Source organism: Pseudophryne corroboree, chromosome 8 (assembly GCF_028390025.1).
Source record: "Pseudophryne corroboree isolate aPseCor3 chromosome 8, aPseCor3.hap2, whole genome shotgun sequence".
Classification (NCBI taxonomy): domain Eukaryota; kingdom Metazoa; phylum Chordata; class Amphibia; order Anura; family Myobatrachidae; genus Pseudophryne; species Pseudophryne corroboree.
In genome coordinates this window covers 169400650-169417154 of record NC_086451.1, presented here as the reverse complement: position 1 = coordinate 169417154, position 16505 = coordinate 169400650, and the positions used below count along the sequence as shown (strand labels likewise).

Here is a 16505-nt window from a genome sequence, read left to right as displayed (position 1 = left end):
CCACTGAGGCAGCACAAGGAAACTCTCGATAGAAGAACAAGGCTAGAGGAAGATCTGAGACAAATAAATCTGACTTTTACCAGAGCTGACCAGAGGAAAGAACAAACACAGTCCCCCACTACCACACATAATGCAGTCGAGTTTCCCACATTTGGGGAAATCATAGGGGTCAGCATACCCAGAATGCAATGAATGAACCTCACCCTGGGAGAACAATCTTCATGACCATGGTATCTCCTATGCAAAATAAGTATGACTTGGGATAGGGCTGGGGAGGGCCGCTGCTCAGGCACATCTCTGTCAAGTAAAGGAGATTCAACTGAGGCAGCACAAGGGAACTCTCATCTGGGGACAACAACTGCAGGGAGAACACATATTTTCAGATGAACATGGGAGGGCAGAAGGCTGCCTAATACTGAAGCACCCCCAAACAACAAACCAAATGCAACAACTAGTGCAAGCATTCCTGGGGGAAGGCCTGCAGCAGATGGATTTGCATATGGTGATGTCATCCAAGCAGTGGGTCAAAGTTGGCTTCAACCCTCGTCTGCATATGAAAAGAGAAAAGGGGCGTGCAGGGCATGGCGGCCTTTTGCGGCGCTTGGATGACCCCTAGTTTGCATTAAACACCTCCACCCTCCTTCGGTGTGGGGCTATGCCCCAGCCCCTGAAGCATTCAAGCTGATTTCTTGCAGCAGCTGGGCACTGTAACAGCTCCAGAGCTGCTCTGTAAGGCAAGTAAAAGGGTGTGGGCCCTGCAGCACTACCTGTGGTTTGCATTGTGCGTTGGAAGGCACAAAGTAAGCAGACGGGAGAAGTCAGGATAGTGCGCAAGGGCATAGAAGGGAGCAACTCAAGAAAAGAGAAGTGGAAACAGACAGCAAACTAAGCTGGAGAGAGACCTGAGACAAAGAGATCTGAATTATACGAGAGCCGACCAGGGGAAACACAAATTATGCAGTCAAGTGTCCAACATTTGGGGAAACCGCAGGAGCAGCACACCCAGAGTGCAATGGGTGAGCCTTGCCCTGGGAGAAGCACCTTCATGATCATAGTATCTCACCTGGCAGGTAAGTAGGAGTTGGGCTAGAGCTGGGGAGGGTCGCTGCTTGGGCACCCCCCTGTCAAGTGAAGGAGATCCAACTGAGGCAGCACATGGAAACTCTCGAAAGAAGAACAAGGCTAGAGGAAGATCTGAGACAAATAAATCTGACTTTTACCAGAGCTGACCAGAGGAAAGCACAAACACAGTCCCCCACTACCACAAATAATGCAGTCGAGTTTCCCACATTTGGGGAAATCACAGGGGTCAGCATACCCAGAATGCAATGAATGAACCTCACCCTGGGAGAACAATCTTCATGACCATGGTATCTCCTATGCAAAATAAGTATGATTTGGGATAGGGCTGGGGAGGGCCGCTGCTCAGGCACATCTCTGTCAAGAATTTATAAAGTCTATACATATATATAACCAAATGTCAATATATATATATAGAACCCAGCGATTCTATCAAAACTTATCTATTTCACCAATTTGTTGCTTATTTAATCTTTATACATCTATTAATTTTCACCATATATTATAAAATGCTGCTCCCATAGGTAGTACTGTTCTACCAATAATAAACCAAATTTTAAAGATAATCACACTTGTTATTAAGGGAGCGCAAAAAATAAAATATACAAGCTCTTTATTTTTAAAAAATATATATAGACAGAAGAAACCCACATTCAATAAAATACAATGGAGTCAACATATATAGGCACCACTATCCATATCTAAATGTAATCAGGATCTATTTCATATTGCCCTTGATGACAACGGAATGTTTATTAAAGTGTCCAAAAAATCCTCCTGGATACAGCTGTTGTAATTTAATCATTACTTTCCAATTGTAATTGATACATTAAATTCCTTCTTGTGGATGAACAGCAACAGTTGTAACCAACGCCTCTTATTTACTGCAGTTAAAGTTCATATGTAACTCACGTGAGTAATGAAAGAAAACAGGGGGAGAGCGCTGTGATGGTTGGTGAAACACAGCGGTATGCTACGACCCCCGTTAACCGTGGCTGGATCTTATTGGCACTCGCGGTCGGGATATTTCTCCCTGCCGTGGGGTAGAGACCTCCTTTTGCTCGGTCTCAAATTGCTTTTTCCCCTTCACCGCTGTCTTTACATCAGACGTCCGCCGTGATGTAGCTCGTTCATGAACGGGCTTATATCTCAGCAATCAGAGTGTCCGGTAATCACCTTCCTTACGCGTTTTTCCGCTGTTATCCAAGAGCGGTTTCGTCAGAGGATACATCAGCAGCCTAGCAGGCTCTTTTTAAAATGCACCGGACCAATAGCATTACTAATTAGTTGATTGGATACATACATGTACTAATTGGATGCATACATGTAATGACTCACATATGGAACAACTTTCTAATTGCAATTGCACATATAAAGGCATTTCATAATATAAAAATAAGCAACATGGTGATTAAAAATAATAATAAAATAAGCAACAAGGTGGTTTAAAAAATAACAGAAAATATATAATCTATATACAGATTAACCTATAATCTTTCAATCAATACCTCATATCTATAATCACATATACATAATTCAGAGACTCAGCACTAAGGATCCCCATTTACTTATATAAAACCTTTTAGGGTAACATAAATCCATGCCATTACTAAAGCAGTTCTTGTGGCGCAGGGGAAACATCAAATGCACTCTATGCAGCTAGTCCCATGTTCGAATCCAACCTGCTCAGCTTAACATCCATATTATTTATTTACTTTTAATGGGATCATTCTATCAATTCATTTTTACCTTTAATTTTTGTTAATATTATTTCTATATTTCATTATTTTAACCCCTGGAATAACTACATTGCTGTTTAAACAACAAAAAGAATTGAAGAAAAAATAAATATTAAACAGACAATTTAAGGATTCGAAGATTTAAATATTTAAAGATTTTAAAATTTAAAACAGGGAGGGGGGGAGGGAGGGGGGCCTTTTGGGAGAAGGAGGGGAAAAAAATAAAAATAGAAAAAAAAATATATATAGAACCAAGAGAAAGTGTAAAAAGAGGATGGAGGAAGAAATCTGATGTTCATCATTACTAGTGGATTTTACTAAAGAACTTTAAAGGAACACACACAACAGGATTATACAGTTTCATCCTAAGAGGAAAGCTGTTTCCAAAATAGCTACTTCTAATAATTTTTTTATTTATTAAACATACAATAAATGGATATTCAATAAATAATGTATTAGGTAAATCAATAGATAAAATCTTCAGAGACTGCCAATGTTGTTCAGTTCGATGCTCTCATTCAGACCATCAGGTGTAAGGGTACCCAAAGAAAAAATCCAAAATGCCTCCCTTGTCAAGTAAAGGAGATTCAACTGAGGCAGCACAAGGGAACTCTCATCTGGGGACAACAACTGCAGGGAGAACACATATTTTCAGATGAACATGGGAGGGCAGAAGGCTGCCTAATACTGAAGCACCCCCAAACAACAAACCAAATGCAACAACTAGTACAAGCATTCCTGGGGGAAGGCCTGCAGCAGATGGATTTGCATATGGTGATGTCATCCAAGCAGTGGGTCAAAGTTGGCTTCAACCCTCGTCTGCATATGAAAAGAGAAAAGGGGCGTGCAGGGCATGGCGGCCTTTTGCGGCGCTTGGATGACCCCTAGTTCGCATTAAACACCTCCACCCTACTTCGGTGTGGGGCTCATGTTGGCTATGCCCCAGCCCCTGAAGCATTCAAGCTGATTACTTACAGCAGCTGGGCACTGTAATAGCTCCAGAGCTGCTCTGTAAGGCAACTAAAAGGGTGTGGGCCCTGCAGCACTACCTGTAGTTCGCATTGTGCGTTGGACGGCACAAAGTAAGCAGACGGTAGAAGTCAAGATAGTGCGCAAGGGCATAGAAGGGAGTGGCTCAAGAAAAGAGAAGTGTAAACAGACAGCAAACTAGGCTGGAGAGAGACATGAGACAAAGAGATCTGAATTATACGAGAGCCGACCAGGGGAAACACAAATTATGCAGTCAAGTTTCCCACATTTGGGGATATCGCAGGAGCAGCACACCCAGAGTGCAATTGGTGAGCCTTGCCCTGGGAGAAGCACCTTCATGATCATAGTATCTCACCTAGCAGGTAAGTAGGAGTTGGGCTAGAGCTGGGGAGGGTCACTGCTCGGGCACCCCCCTGTCAAGTGAAGGAGATCCAACTAAGGCAACACAAGGGAACTCTCGAAAGAAGAACAAGGCTAGAGGAAGATCTGAGACAAAGAAATCTGACTTTTACCAGAGCTGACCAGAGGAAAGCACAAACACAGTCCCCCACTACCACAAATAATGCTGTCAAGTTTACCACATTTGGGGAAATAACAGGGGTCAGCATACCCAGAATGCAATGAATGAACCTCACCCTGGGAGAACAATCTTCATGACCATAGTATCTCCTATGCAAAATAAGTATGATTTGGGATAGGGCTGGAGAGGGCCGCTGCTCAGGCACATCTCTGTCAAGTAAAGGAGATTCAACTGAGGCAGCACAAGGGAACTCTCATCTGGGGACAACAACTGCAGGAGGTACACATATTTTCAGATGAACATGGGAGGGCAGAAGGCTGCCTAATACTGAAGCACCCCCAAACAACAAACCAAATGCAACAACTAGTGCAAGCATTCCTGGGGGAAGGCCTGCAGCAGATGGATTTGCATATGGTGATGTCATCCAAGCAGTGGGTCAAAGTTGGCTTCAACCCTCGTCTGCATATGAAAAGATAAAATTGGCATGCAGGGCATGGCGGCCTTTTGCGGTGCTTGGATGACCCCTAGTTCGCATTAAACACCTCCACCCTCCTTCGGTGTGGGGCTCATGATGGCTATGCCCCAGCCCCTGAAGCATTCAAGCTGATTTCTTGCAGCAGCTGGGCACTGTAACAGCTCCAGAGCTGCTCTGTAAGGCAAGTAAAAGGGTGTGGGCCCTGCAGCACTACCTGTAGTTTGCATTGTGCGTTGGAAGGCACAAAGTAAGCAGACGGGAGAAGTCAGGACAGTGCGCAAGGGCATAGAAGGGAGCAACTCAAGAAAAGAGAAGTGGAAACAGACTGCAAATTAGGCTGGAGAGAGACCTGAGACAAAGAGATCTGAATTATACGAGAGCCGACCAGGTGAAACACAAATTATGCAGTCAAGTGTCCAACATTTGGGGAAACCGCAGGAGTAGCCCACCCAGAGTGCAATGGGTGAGCCTTGCCCTGGGAGAAGCACCTTCATGATCATAGTATCTCACCTAGCAGGTAAGTAGGAGTTGGGCTAGAGCTGGGGAGGGTCACTGCTCGGGCACCCCCCTGTCAAGTGAAGGAGATCCAACTAAGGCAACACAAGGGAACTCTCGAAAGAAGAACAAGGCTAGAGGAAGATCTGAGACAAAGAAATCTGACTTTTACCAGAGCTGACCAGAGGAAAGCACAAACACAGTCCCCCACTACCACAAATAATGCTGTCAAGTTTACCACATTTGGGGAAATAACAGGGGTCAGCATACCCAGAATGCAATGAATGAACCTCACCCTGGGAGAACAATCTTCATGACCATAGTATCTCCTATGCAAAATAAGTATGATTTGGGATAGGGCTGGAGAGGGCCGCTGCTCAGGCACATCTCTGTCAAGTAAAGGCGATTCAACTGAGGCAGCACAAGGGAACTCTCATCTTGGGACAACAACTGCAGGGAGAACACATATTTTCAGATGAACATGGGAGGGCAGAAGGCTGCCTAATACTGAAGCACCCCCAAACAACAAACCAAATGCAACAACTAGTGCAAGCATTCCTGGGGAAGGCCTGCAGCAGATGGATTTGCATATGGTGATGTCATCCAAGCAGTGGGTCAAAGTTGGCTTCAACCCTCGTCTGCATATGAAAAGAAAAAAGGGATGTGCAGGGAATGGCGGCCTTTTGCGGCGCTTGGATGACCCCTAATTCGCATTAAACATCTCCACCCTCCTTCGGTGTGGGGCTCATGTTGGTTATGCCCCAGCCCCTGAAGCATTCAAGCTGATTTCTTGCAGCAGCTGGGCACTGTAACAGCTCCAGAGCTGCTCTGTAAAGCATGTAAAAGGGTGTGGGCCCTGCAGCACTACCTGTAGTTTGCATTGTGCGTTGGAAGGCACAAAGTAAGCAGACAGGAGAGGTCAGAATAGTGCGCAAGGGCATAGAAGGGAGCGGCTCAAGAAAAGAGAAGTGGAAACAGACTGCAAACTAGGCTGGAAAGAGACCTGAGACAAAGAGATCTGAATTATACGAGAGCCGACCAGGGGAAACACAAATTATGCAGTCAAGTTTCCCACATTTGGGGAAATCACAGGGGCAGCACACCAAGAGTGCAATGGGTGAGCCTTGCCCTGGGAGAAGCACCTACATGATCATAGTATCTCACCTGGCAGGTAAGTAGGAGTTGGGCTAGAGCTGGGTAGGGTCGCTGCTCGGGCACTTCCCTGTCAAGTGAAGGAGATCCAACTGAGTCAGCACAAGGGAACTCTCGAAAGAAGAACAAGGCTAGAGGAAGATCTGAGACAAATAAATCTGACTTTTACCAGAGCTGACCAGAGGAAAGCACAAACACAGTCCCCCACTACCACAAATAATGAAGTCGAGTTTCCCACATTTGGGGAAATCACAGGGGTCAGCATACCCAGAATGCAATGAATGAACCTCACCCTGGGATAACAGTCTTCATTACCATGATATCTCCTATGCAAAATAAGTATGATTTGGGATAGGGCTGGGGAGGGCCGCTGCTCAGGCACATCTCTGTCAAGTAAAGGAGATTCAACTGACGCAGCACAAGGGAACTCTCATCTGGGGACAACAACTGCAGGGAGAACACATATTTTCAGATGAACATGGGAGGGCAGAAGGCTGCCTAATACTGAAGCACCCCCAAACAACAAACCAAATGCAACAACTAGTACAAGCATTCCTGGGGGAAGGTCTGCAGAAGACGGATTTGCATACAGTGATGTCATCCAAGCAGTGGGCACGGTTGGCTGGAACCCTCATCTGCATATGAAAAGAGAAAAGGGGTATGCAGGGAATGGCGGCCTTTTGCGGCGCTTGGATGACCCTTAGTTCGCATTAAACACCCCCACCCTCCTTCGGTGTGGGGCTCATGTTTGCAATGCCCCAGCCCCTGAAGCATTCAAGCTGATTTCTTGCAGCAGCTTGGCACTGTAACAGCTCCAGAGCTGCTCTGTAATGCAAGTAAAAGTTTGTGGGCCCTGCAGCACTACCTGTAGTTTGCATTGTGCATTGGAAGGCACAAAGTAAGCAGACAGGAGGAGAAGTCAGGATAGTGCACAAGGGTATAGAAAGGAGGGGCTCAAAAAAAAAGAAGTGGAAACAGACTGCAAACTAGGCTGGAGAGAGACCTGAGACAAAGAGATCTGAATTATATGAAAGCCGACCAGTGGAAACACAAATTATGCAGTCAAGTTTCCCACATTTGGGGAAATCACAGGGGCAGCACACCCAGAGTGCAATGGGTGAGCCTTGTCCTGGGAGAAGCACCTTCATGATCATAGTATCTCACCTGGCAAGTAAGTAGGAGTTGGGCTAGAGCTGGGGAGGGTCGCTGCTTGGGCACCCCCCTGTCAAGTAAAGGAGATCCAACTGAGGCAGCACAAGGGAACTCTCGAAAGAAGAACAAGGCTAGAGGAAGATCTGAGACAAAGAAATCTGACTTTTACCAGAGCTGACCAGAGGAAAGCACAAACACAGTCCCCCACTACCACAAATAATGCAGTCAAGTTTCCCACATTTGGGGAAATCACAGGGGTCAGCATACCCAGAATGCAATGAATGAACCTCACCCTGGGAGAACAATCTTCATGACCATGGTATCTCCTATGCAAAATAAGTATGATTTGGGATAGGGCTGGGGAGGGCCGCTGCTCAGGCACATCTCTGTCAAGTAAAGAAGATTCAACTGAGGCAGCACAAGGGAACTCTCATCTGGGGACAACAACTGCAGGGAGAACACATATTTTCAGATGAACATGGGAGGGCAGAAGGCTGCCTAATACTGAAGCACCCCCAAACAACAAACCAAATGCAACAACTAGTGCAAGCATTCCTGGAGGAAGGCCTGCAGCAGATGGATTTGCATATGGTGATGTCATCCAAGCAGTGGGTCAAAGTTGGCTTCAACCCTCGTCTGCATATGAATAGAGAAAAGGGGCGTGCAGGGCATGTCGGCCTTTTGCAGCGCTTGGATGACCCCTAGTTCGCATTAAACACCTCCACGCTCCTTCGGTGTGGGGCTCATGTTGGCTATGCCCCAGCCCCTGAAGCATTCAAGCTGATTTCTTGCAGAAGCTGGGCACTGTAACAGCTCCAGAGCTGCTCTGTATGGCAAGTAAAAGGGTGTGGGCCCTGCAGCACTACCTGTAGTTCGCATTGTGCGTTGGAAGGCACAAAGTAAGCAGATGGGAGAAGTCAGGATAGTGCGCAAGGGCATAGAAGGGAGCGGCTCAAGAAAAGAGAAGTGGAAACAGACAGCAAACTAGGCTGGAGAGCTCTTCTGTCTATATTTTGCAAACCTGCTCTTGTCCTCTCCAGCTGCTCCATGTAGATTTGACGTCTGGAAAGGTGCATAACCCACTGACAAGCAGGCACACTCCTGCATGAGTTTTCTCTCTCACTAGCTGGATGATACACAATCATTTGCATGTGCTCCACCTCCGACACACCACCCACCCAACCACCCAGTGACCAGAGCCACCCACAAGCCAACTGGCTCCGTGATTTAATTTGCACAGTGTAGTCATCCAGGCAGCATGTCCTTCTCAATGGAAGGATCTCTGGTTCCATGGAATCTTCCACATTGGAATGCTGCGGAATAAAAAGGATTTAAATATTCAGCTTGCTAGCATTCAATGTACCTGCGGCTTGGCTTTAGCACATGGGTCTTCATCCTGTGGCCTTCCAGCTGCTGTGAAACTACACATCCCAGCATGCCCTGCCACAGTTTTGCTATTAAGGTATGCTAAAACTGAGGCAGGGCATGCTGGGATGTGTAGTTCCACAGCAGCTGGAGGGTCGCAGGTTGAAGACCCATGTTCTAGCATGCCTGTTCTATGATGCATGTACCGTGATGTCACAATCAGCTTGGAATGGGGTGTCTAGCAGGCATTTGCTGACAGCCACTTGAGGGAGACACACATCAGGAGATGCAGCATATCGGAGGTCTTCGATGCCTTTCCAGCAAATGCACACCACCTGCTGCTGGTCTGGACACAAAACAATGCCCACAATCGAAGTCCCAAAATGCCCAACTACAGGATTCATGTAAGTAGTGAATTTAGGAATGAATTTAGAAGTAGGAAATTAAGTTAGTTCACAAGTACATTCAAATTCAGATCTAAAGTCTAGGTAGGCCTCACGTCCTGGCAGCCCCCAGCACTTAAAAATGCCTTGATTAGAGGTAGAGAATTAAATGTAGATAAAAAGTAGACACAAAATAAGACTCCACAGAGCAGTTATCAGGTGTCTTTATCAATTGTTGCATTTAAAAAATCAAGCAATTAGGGAACACAATGTTGCAACAATGTAACCCTATTTGCAAAATAGTACTAAATAAGTTTGTCGATGTAAGACATTTGCAAAGGCGCATCCAAAACACGCTGGAAAATGCAACTGAATCTGTTTTTGGAGGCTAGAATAGGAAATGTGCATCGGTCCTACCAGTACTGAAAGCTCTTCTACCATCTCCCTTTTCTGAAAAGCCATTTAATATATGGTTCCCAGATAGGGGACATATCAGATATTGCCTTTCAAAAGCAGCAAATATCATACCACTTCTATTGCCATCAAAGATAAACATTGATTGTTTTCAGATATTGGATTGAAAAAGCAGTCTTTATTGACATAAAGAAGCAAAAAAACATACATAAACATTACACACATAAGTACTGTGTTGCAGCACAGATAAAACACAATACAAATGCTGTCGGTATAGTACAGTTCAAGAACTACAGCACAGGCCAGCCTACACTATAAATCATGAACTGCACTATACATTTAAACAATACAATAATACAACAGTTAATAAGGCTATGGGTGTGGAGTGTAAGAGGGTGAGGGAATCACAAGCCCGAAGCTTTATTGAAAGACAGACACATATAAAGGGAGGATTAATAAATACAAAGAAATCCTTTACTATAGAATGTAGTCCAATCCGGTCTTTCAACTCTTCCACAACTTAAAAACGGATAGTGTTCCCAAGCCTTCCATCCTGGAATATCTTCAGTCTCTCGCCAATGAAGAAAACAATCCCTCCAGCAGACTCTTTAACCACGATACAAGATCACAGCCAAAAGGGCAAGAAGCAACTACACTTGCGTTTAACCAAAATAGCTAAAACTTAGTGGAGGAAAGTGCAGTGCACCAAAACATAAGCTGACACAATCATGGAGAATGCGCCAGCATATATGCTCTTCTATCTATATTTTGCAAACCTGCTCTTGTACCCTCCAGCTGCTCCATGTAGATTTGACGTCTGGCAAGGTGCATAACCCACTGACAAGCAGGCACACTCCTGCATGAGTTTTCACTCTCACTAGCTGGATGATACACATTCATTTGCATGTGCTCCACCTCCGACACACCGCCCACCCAACCACCCAGTCACCAGAGCCACCCACAAGCCAACTGGCTCCGTGACTTAATTTGCACAGTGCAGTCATCCAGGCAGCATGTCCTTCTCAATGGAATAATCTCTGGTTCCATGGAATCTTCCGCATTGGAATGCTGCGGAACAAAAAGGATTTAAACATTCAGCTTGCTAGCATTCAATGTACCTGCGGCTTGGCTCTAGCACATGGGTCTTCATCCTGTGGCCCTCCAGCTGCTGTGAAACTACACATCCCAGCATGCCCTGCCACAGTTTTGCTATTAAGGTATGCTAAAACTGAGGCAGGGCATGCTGGGATGTGTAGTTCCACAGCAGCTGGAGGGTCGCAGGTTGAAGACCCATGTTCTAGCATGCCTGTTCTATGATGCATGTTCCGTGATGTCACAATCAGCTTGGAATGGGGTATCTAGCAGGCATTTGCTGACAGCCACTTGAGGTAGACACACATCAGGAGATGCAGCATATCGGAGGTCTTCGATGCCTTTCCAGCAAATGCACACCACCTGCTGCTGGTCTGGACACAAAACAATGCCCACAATCGAAGTCCCAAAATGCCCAACTACAGGATTCATGTAAGTAGTGAATTTAGGAATGAATTTAGAAGTAGGAAATTAAGTTAGTTCACAAGTGCATTCAAATTCAGATCTAAAGTCTAGGTAGGCCTCACGTCCTGGCAGCCCCCAGCATTTAAAAATCCCTTGATTAGAGGTAGGGAATTAAATGTAGATAAGAAGTAGACGCAAAATAAGACTCCACAGAGCAGTTATCAGGTGTCTTTATCAATTGTTGCATTTAAAAAATCAAGCAATTAGGGAACACAATGTTGCAACAATGTAACCCTATTTGCAAAATAGTACTAAATAAGTTTGTCGATGTAAGACATTTGCAAAGGCGCATTTAAAACACACTGGAAAATGCAACTGAATCTGTTTTTGGAGGCTAGAATAGGAAATGTGCATCGGTCAAACAAGTACTGAAAGCTCTTCTACCATCTTCCTTTTCTGAAAAGCCATTTAATATATGGTTCCCAGATAGGGGACATATCAGATATTGCCTTTCAAAAGCAGCAAATATCATACCACTTCTATTGCCATCAAAGATAAACATTGATTGTTTTCAGATATTGGATTGAAAAAGCAGTCTTTATTGACATAAAGAAGCAAAAAAACATACATAAACATTACACACATAAGTACTGTGTTGCAGCACAGCCAAAACACAATACAAATGCTGTCGGTATAGTACAGTTCAAGAACTACAGCACAGGCCAGCCTACACTATAAATCATGAGCTGCACTATACATTTAAACTATACAATAATACAACAGTTAATAAGGCTATGTGTGTGGAGTGTAAGAGGGTGAGGGAATCACAAGACCGAAGCTTTATTGTAACACAGACACATATAAGGGGAGGGGCAATAAATAGAAAGGTATCCTTTACTATAGAATGTAGTCCAATCCGACCTCTGTGCTCTTCCACAACTGAAAAACGGATAGTGTTCCCAAGCCTTCCATCCTGGAATATCTTTGGTCTTTCGCCAATGAAGAAAACAATCCCTCCCTCCAGCAGACCCTTCAACCACGATACAAGATCACAGCCAAAAGGCCGAGAAGCAACTACACTTGAGCTTAACAAAAATGGCTAAAACTTAGTGGAGGAAAGTGCAGTGCACCAAAACATAAGCTGACACAATCATGGAGAATGTGCCAGCATATATGCTCTTCTATCTATATTTTGCAAACCTGCTCTTGTCCCCTCCAGCTGCTCTATGTAGATTTGAAGTCTGGCAAGGTGCATAACCCACTGACAAGCAGGCACACTCCTGCATGAGTTTTCTCTCTCACTAGCTGGATGATACACAATCATTTGCATGTGCTCCACCTCCGACACACCACCCACCCAACCACCCAGTCACCAGAGCCACCCACAAACCAACTAGCTCCGTGATTTAATTTGCACAGTGTAGTCATCCAGGCAGCATGTCCTTCTCAATGGAAGGATCTCTGGTTCCATGGAATCTTCCACATTGGAATGCTGCGGAACAAAAAGGATTTAAATATTCAGCTTGCTAGCATTCAATGTACCTGCGGCTTGGCTCTAGCACATGGGTCTTCATCCTGTGGCCCTCCAGCTGCTGTGAAACTACACATCCCAGCATGCCCTGCCACAGTTTTGCTATTAAGGTATGCTAAAACTGAGGCAGGGCATGCTGGGATGTGTAGTTCCACAGCAGCTGGAGGGTCGCAGGTTGAAGACCCATGTTCTAGCATGCCTGTTCTATGATGCATGTACCGTGATGTCACAATCAGCTTGGAATGGGGTGTCTAGCAGGCATTTGCTGACAGCCACTTGAGGGAGACACACATCAGGAGATGCAGCATATCGGAGGTCTTCAATGCCTTTCCAGCAAATGCACACCACCTGCTGCTGGTCTGGACACAAAACAATGCCCACAATCGAAGTCCCAAAATGCCCAACTACAGGATTCATGTAAGTAGTGAATTTAGGAATGAATTTAGAAGTAGGAAATTAAGTTAGTTCACAAGTACATTCAAATTCAGATCTAAAGTCTAGGTAGGCCTCACGTCCTGGCAGTTCCCAGCACTTAAAAATGCCTTGATTAGAGGTAGAGAATTAAATGTAGATAAAAAGTAGACACAAAATAAGACTCCACAGAGCAGTTATCAGGTGTCTTTATCAATTGTTGCATTTAAAAAATCAAGCAATTAGGGAACACAATGTTGCAACAATGTAACCCTATTTGCAAAATAGTACTAAATAAGTTTGTCGATGTAAGACATTTGCAAAGGCGCATCCAGAACACGCTGGAAAATGCAACTGAATCTGTTTTTGGAGGCTAGAATAGGAAATGTGCATCGGTCCTACCAGTACTGAAAGCTCTTCTACCATCTCCCTTTTCTGAAAAGCCATTTAATATATGGTTCCCAGATAGGGGACATATCAGATATTGCCTTTCAAAAGCAGCAAATATCATACCACTTCTATTGCCATCAAAGATAAACATTGATTGTTTTCAGATATTGGATTGAAAAAGCAGTCTTTATTGACATAAAGAAGCAAAAAAACATACATAAACATTACACACATAAGTACTGTGTTGCAGCACAGATAAAACACAATACAAATGCTGTCGGTATAGTACAGTTCAAGAACTACAGCACAGGCCAGCCTACACTATAAATCATGAACTGCACTATACATTTAAACAATACAATAATACAACAGTTAATAAGGCTATGGGTGTGGAGTGTAAGAGGGTGAGGGAATCACAAGCCCGAAGCTTTATTGAAAGACAGACACATATAAAGGGAAGATTAATAAATACAAAGATATCCTTTACTATAGAATGTAGTCCAATCCGGTCTTTCAACTCTTCCACAACTTAAAAACGGATAGTGTTCCCAAGCCTTCCATCCTGGAATATCTTCAGTCTCTCGCCAATGAAGAAAACAATCCCTCCAGCAGACTCTTTAACCACGATACAAGATCACAGCCAAAAGGGCGAGAAGCAACTACACTTGCGTTTAACCAAAATAGCTAAAACTTAATGGAGGAAAGTGCAGTGCACCAAAACATAAGCTGACACAATCATGGAGAATGCGCCAGCATATATGCTCTTCTATCTATATTTTGCAAACCTGCTCTTGTCCCCTCCAGCTGCTCCATGTAGATTTGACGTCTGGCAAGGTGCATAACCCACTGACAAGCAGGCACACTCCTGCATGAGTTTTCACTCTCACTAGCTGGATGATACACATTCATTTGCATGTGCTCCACCTCCGACACACCGCCCACCCAACCACCCAGTCACCAGAGCCACCCACAAGCCAACTGGCTCCGTGACTTAATTTGCACAGTGCAGTCATCCAGGCAGCATGTCCTTCTCAATGGAATAATCTCTGGTTCCATGGAATCTTCCGCATTGGAATGCTGCGGAACAAAAAGGATTTAAACATTCAGCTTGCTAGCATTCAATGTACCTGCGGCTTGGCTCTAGCACATGGGTCTTCATCCTGTGGCCCTCCAGCTGCTGTGAAACTACACATCCCAGCATGCCCTGCCACAGTTTTGCTATTAAGGTATGCTAAAACTGAGGCAGGGCATGCTGGTATATGTAGTTCCACAGCAGCTGGAGGGTCGCAGGTTGAAGACCCATATTCTAGCATGCCTGTTCTATGATGCATGTTCCGTGATGTCACAATCAGCTTGGAATGGGGTGTCTAGCATGCATTTGCTGACAGCCACTTGAGGGAGACACACATCAGGAGATGCAGCATATCGGAGGTCTTCGATGCCTTTCCAGCAAAATGCACACCACCAGCTGCTGGTCTGGACACAAAACAATGCCCACAATTGAAGGCTCAAAATGCCCAACTACAGGATTAATATAAGTAGTGAATTTAGGAATGAATTTAGAAGTAGGAAATTAAGTTAGTTCACAAGTACATTCAAATTCAGATCTAAAGTCTAGGTAGGCCTCACGTCCTGGCAGCCCCCAGCATTTAAAAATGCCTTGATTAGAGGTAGGGAATTAAATGTAGATAAGAAGTAGACACAAAATAAGACTCCACAGAGCAATTATCAGGTGTCTTTATCAATTGTTGCATTTAAAAAAATCAAGCAATTAGGGAACACAATGTTGCGACAATGTAACCCTATTTGCAAAATAGTACTAAATAAGTTTGTCGATGTAAGACATTTGCAAAGGCGCAAACAAAACACGCTGGAAAATGCAACTGAATCTGTTTTTGGAGGTTAGAATAGATGCAGGATCAAGTAGCTCAATGGGTAGGGTATTTGATTAGAATTCAACAGGTTATAGGTTTGAATCCTGGGTATGATAGTTTGAGGTGTTATTTAATAAAGTATGTTTATATACTAGTCACACATGGCTTACTTGTACAAATGGCATGTCACCAGTTAGTGCTGACTGCTAATATGCCATTTGCACAAACACGCCATGTGTGACTGTATATGTATTTAAGGAGGGCACCCCGGCAATACCACAAACCATTGAGTGTCAAGTATACTAGATATATCTTCATATCTCATGTGCTTTCTCTGAGACCAATCTTGTTATGCCCCTTCCCCACAAGGCATGCGCCTTTTGTCTATATTGCAAAAATGGGGAGGGGGGGGGGCATATAATTATCTGTCACAGGGCACCAAAAAGTCTAGTTATGGCTCTGGTATGCATTATGTAATCTGGCAGACCATATCTCCAACACTGGCTGGTTGGAATAGAAATCCGGTTATCTATGTGAGCAAATGACCATCAACGATTTACTCTCAAACACTAGAAAATGGACAAAAATGGTCCCCTAAACAAATTGGTTAAATTTTGGGTTTAACCAATTTGTGTAATGACCATTTTTGACCACTTTTCTAGTGTTTGGGAGCAAATGGTTAATTGACATTTGCTCCTATACATTACCAGATTTTCATTCCATCCATCCAGACTGGATAGATAGCCTGACAGATAATTGTGTAGTGTACGCCCAGGATAACTGTCAGTTGTGCTTTCTTTTATGACGGCACATAAATGGGTGGGCAGATCCAGAGCAAGCACTGCCCACTCATGCATAGTTGTCAACTGATGTAAAGTTCCAGGGGGCAATCTCAGTTATAAAGAAAAGTATCTGGAAATTGTCCCTAGTTTAAAAAAAAAATAAAAAAAAATTGATCAACTCCATTTATTTAGTATGATATCCCAGGTGATAGGATGCCGGCAGTCAGAACAACATACTTTATTAAATAACACATC

The 16505-nt window shown here is 44.2% G+C and overlaps 11 non-coding genes across 11 annotated transcripts; all 11 read right to left on the bottom strand.

Moving 5' to 3' along the window:
• Window positions 1–90: 90 nt before the first annotated feature.
• On the bottom strand, window positions 91–254 carry LOC134951153 (U1 spliceosomal RNA). The gene has a single exon (XR_010183945.1). It is a non-coding gene; the product is annotated as a U1 spliceosomal RNA (small nuclear RNA).
• A 661-nt stretch (window positions 255–915) lies between these two features.
• On the bottom strand, window positions 916–1078 carry LOC134952884 (U1 spliceosomal RNA). Its single transcript, XR_010185265.1, has one exon. It is a non-coding gene; the product is annotated as a U1 spliceosomal RNA (small nuclear RNA).
• Window positions 1079–1230: 152 nt separating this feature from the next.
• On the bottom strand, window positions 1231–1394 carry LOC134950341 (U1 spliceosomal RNA). The gene has a single exon (XR_010183277.1). It is a non-coding gene; the product is annotated as a U1 spliceosomal RNA (small nuclear RNA).
• A 2622-nt stretch (window positions 1395–4016) lies between these two features.
• Window positions 4017–4179, bottom strand: LOC134953256 (U1 spliceosomal RNA). The gene has a single exon (XR_010185522.1). It is a non-coding gene; the product is annotated as a U1 spliceosomal RNA (small nuclear RNA).
• A 152-nt stretch (window positions 4180–4331) lies between these two features.
• Window positions 4332–4495, bottom strand: LOC134951120 (U1 spliceosomal RNA). Its single transcript, XR_010183918.1, has one exon. It is a non-coding gene; the product is annotated as a U1 spliceosomal RNA (small nuclear RNA).
• A 671-nt stretch (window positions 4496–5166) lies between these two features.
• On the bottom strand, window positions 5167–5329 carry LOC134953364 (U1 spliceosomal RNA). Its single transcript, XR_010185540.1, has one exon. It is a non-coding gene; the product is annotated as a U1 spliceosomal RNA (small nuclear RNA).
• A 152-nt stretch (window positions 5330–5481) lies between these two features.
• On the bottom strand, window positions 5482–5645 carry LOC134951119 (U1 spliceosomal RNA). The gene has a single exon (XR_010183917.1). It is a non-coding gene; the product is annotated as a U1 spliceosomal RNA (small nuclear RNA).
• Window positions 5646–6315: 670 nt separating this feature from the next.
• On the bottom strand, window positions 6316–6478 carry LOC134953121 (U1 spliceosomal RNA). Its single transcript, XR_010185437.1, has one exon. It is a non-coding gene; the product is annotated as a U1 spliceosomal RNA (small nuclear RNA).
• A 152-nt stretch (window positions 6479–6630) lies between these two features.
• LOC134951880 (U1 spliceosomal RNA) lies at window positions 6631–6794 on the bottom strand. Its single transcript, XR_010184537.1, has one exon. It is a non-coding gene; the product is annotated as a U1 spliceosomal RNA (small nuclear RNA).
• Window positions 6795–7467: 673 nt separating this feature from the next.
• On the bottom strand, window positions 7468–7630 carry LOC134952782 (U1 spliceosomal RNA). Its single transcript, XR_010185209.1, has one exon. It is a non-coding gene; the product is annotated as a U1 spliceosomal RNA (small nuclear RNA).
• Window positions 7631–7782: 152 nt separating this feature from the next.
• On the bottom strand, window positions 7783–7946 carry LOC134950519 (U1 spliceosomal RNA). Its single transcript, XR_010183424.1, has one exon. It is a non-coding gene; the product is annotated as a U1 spliceosomal RNA (small nuclear RNA).
• Window positions 7947–16505: the final 8559 nt, after the last annotated feature.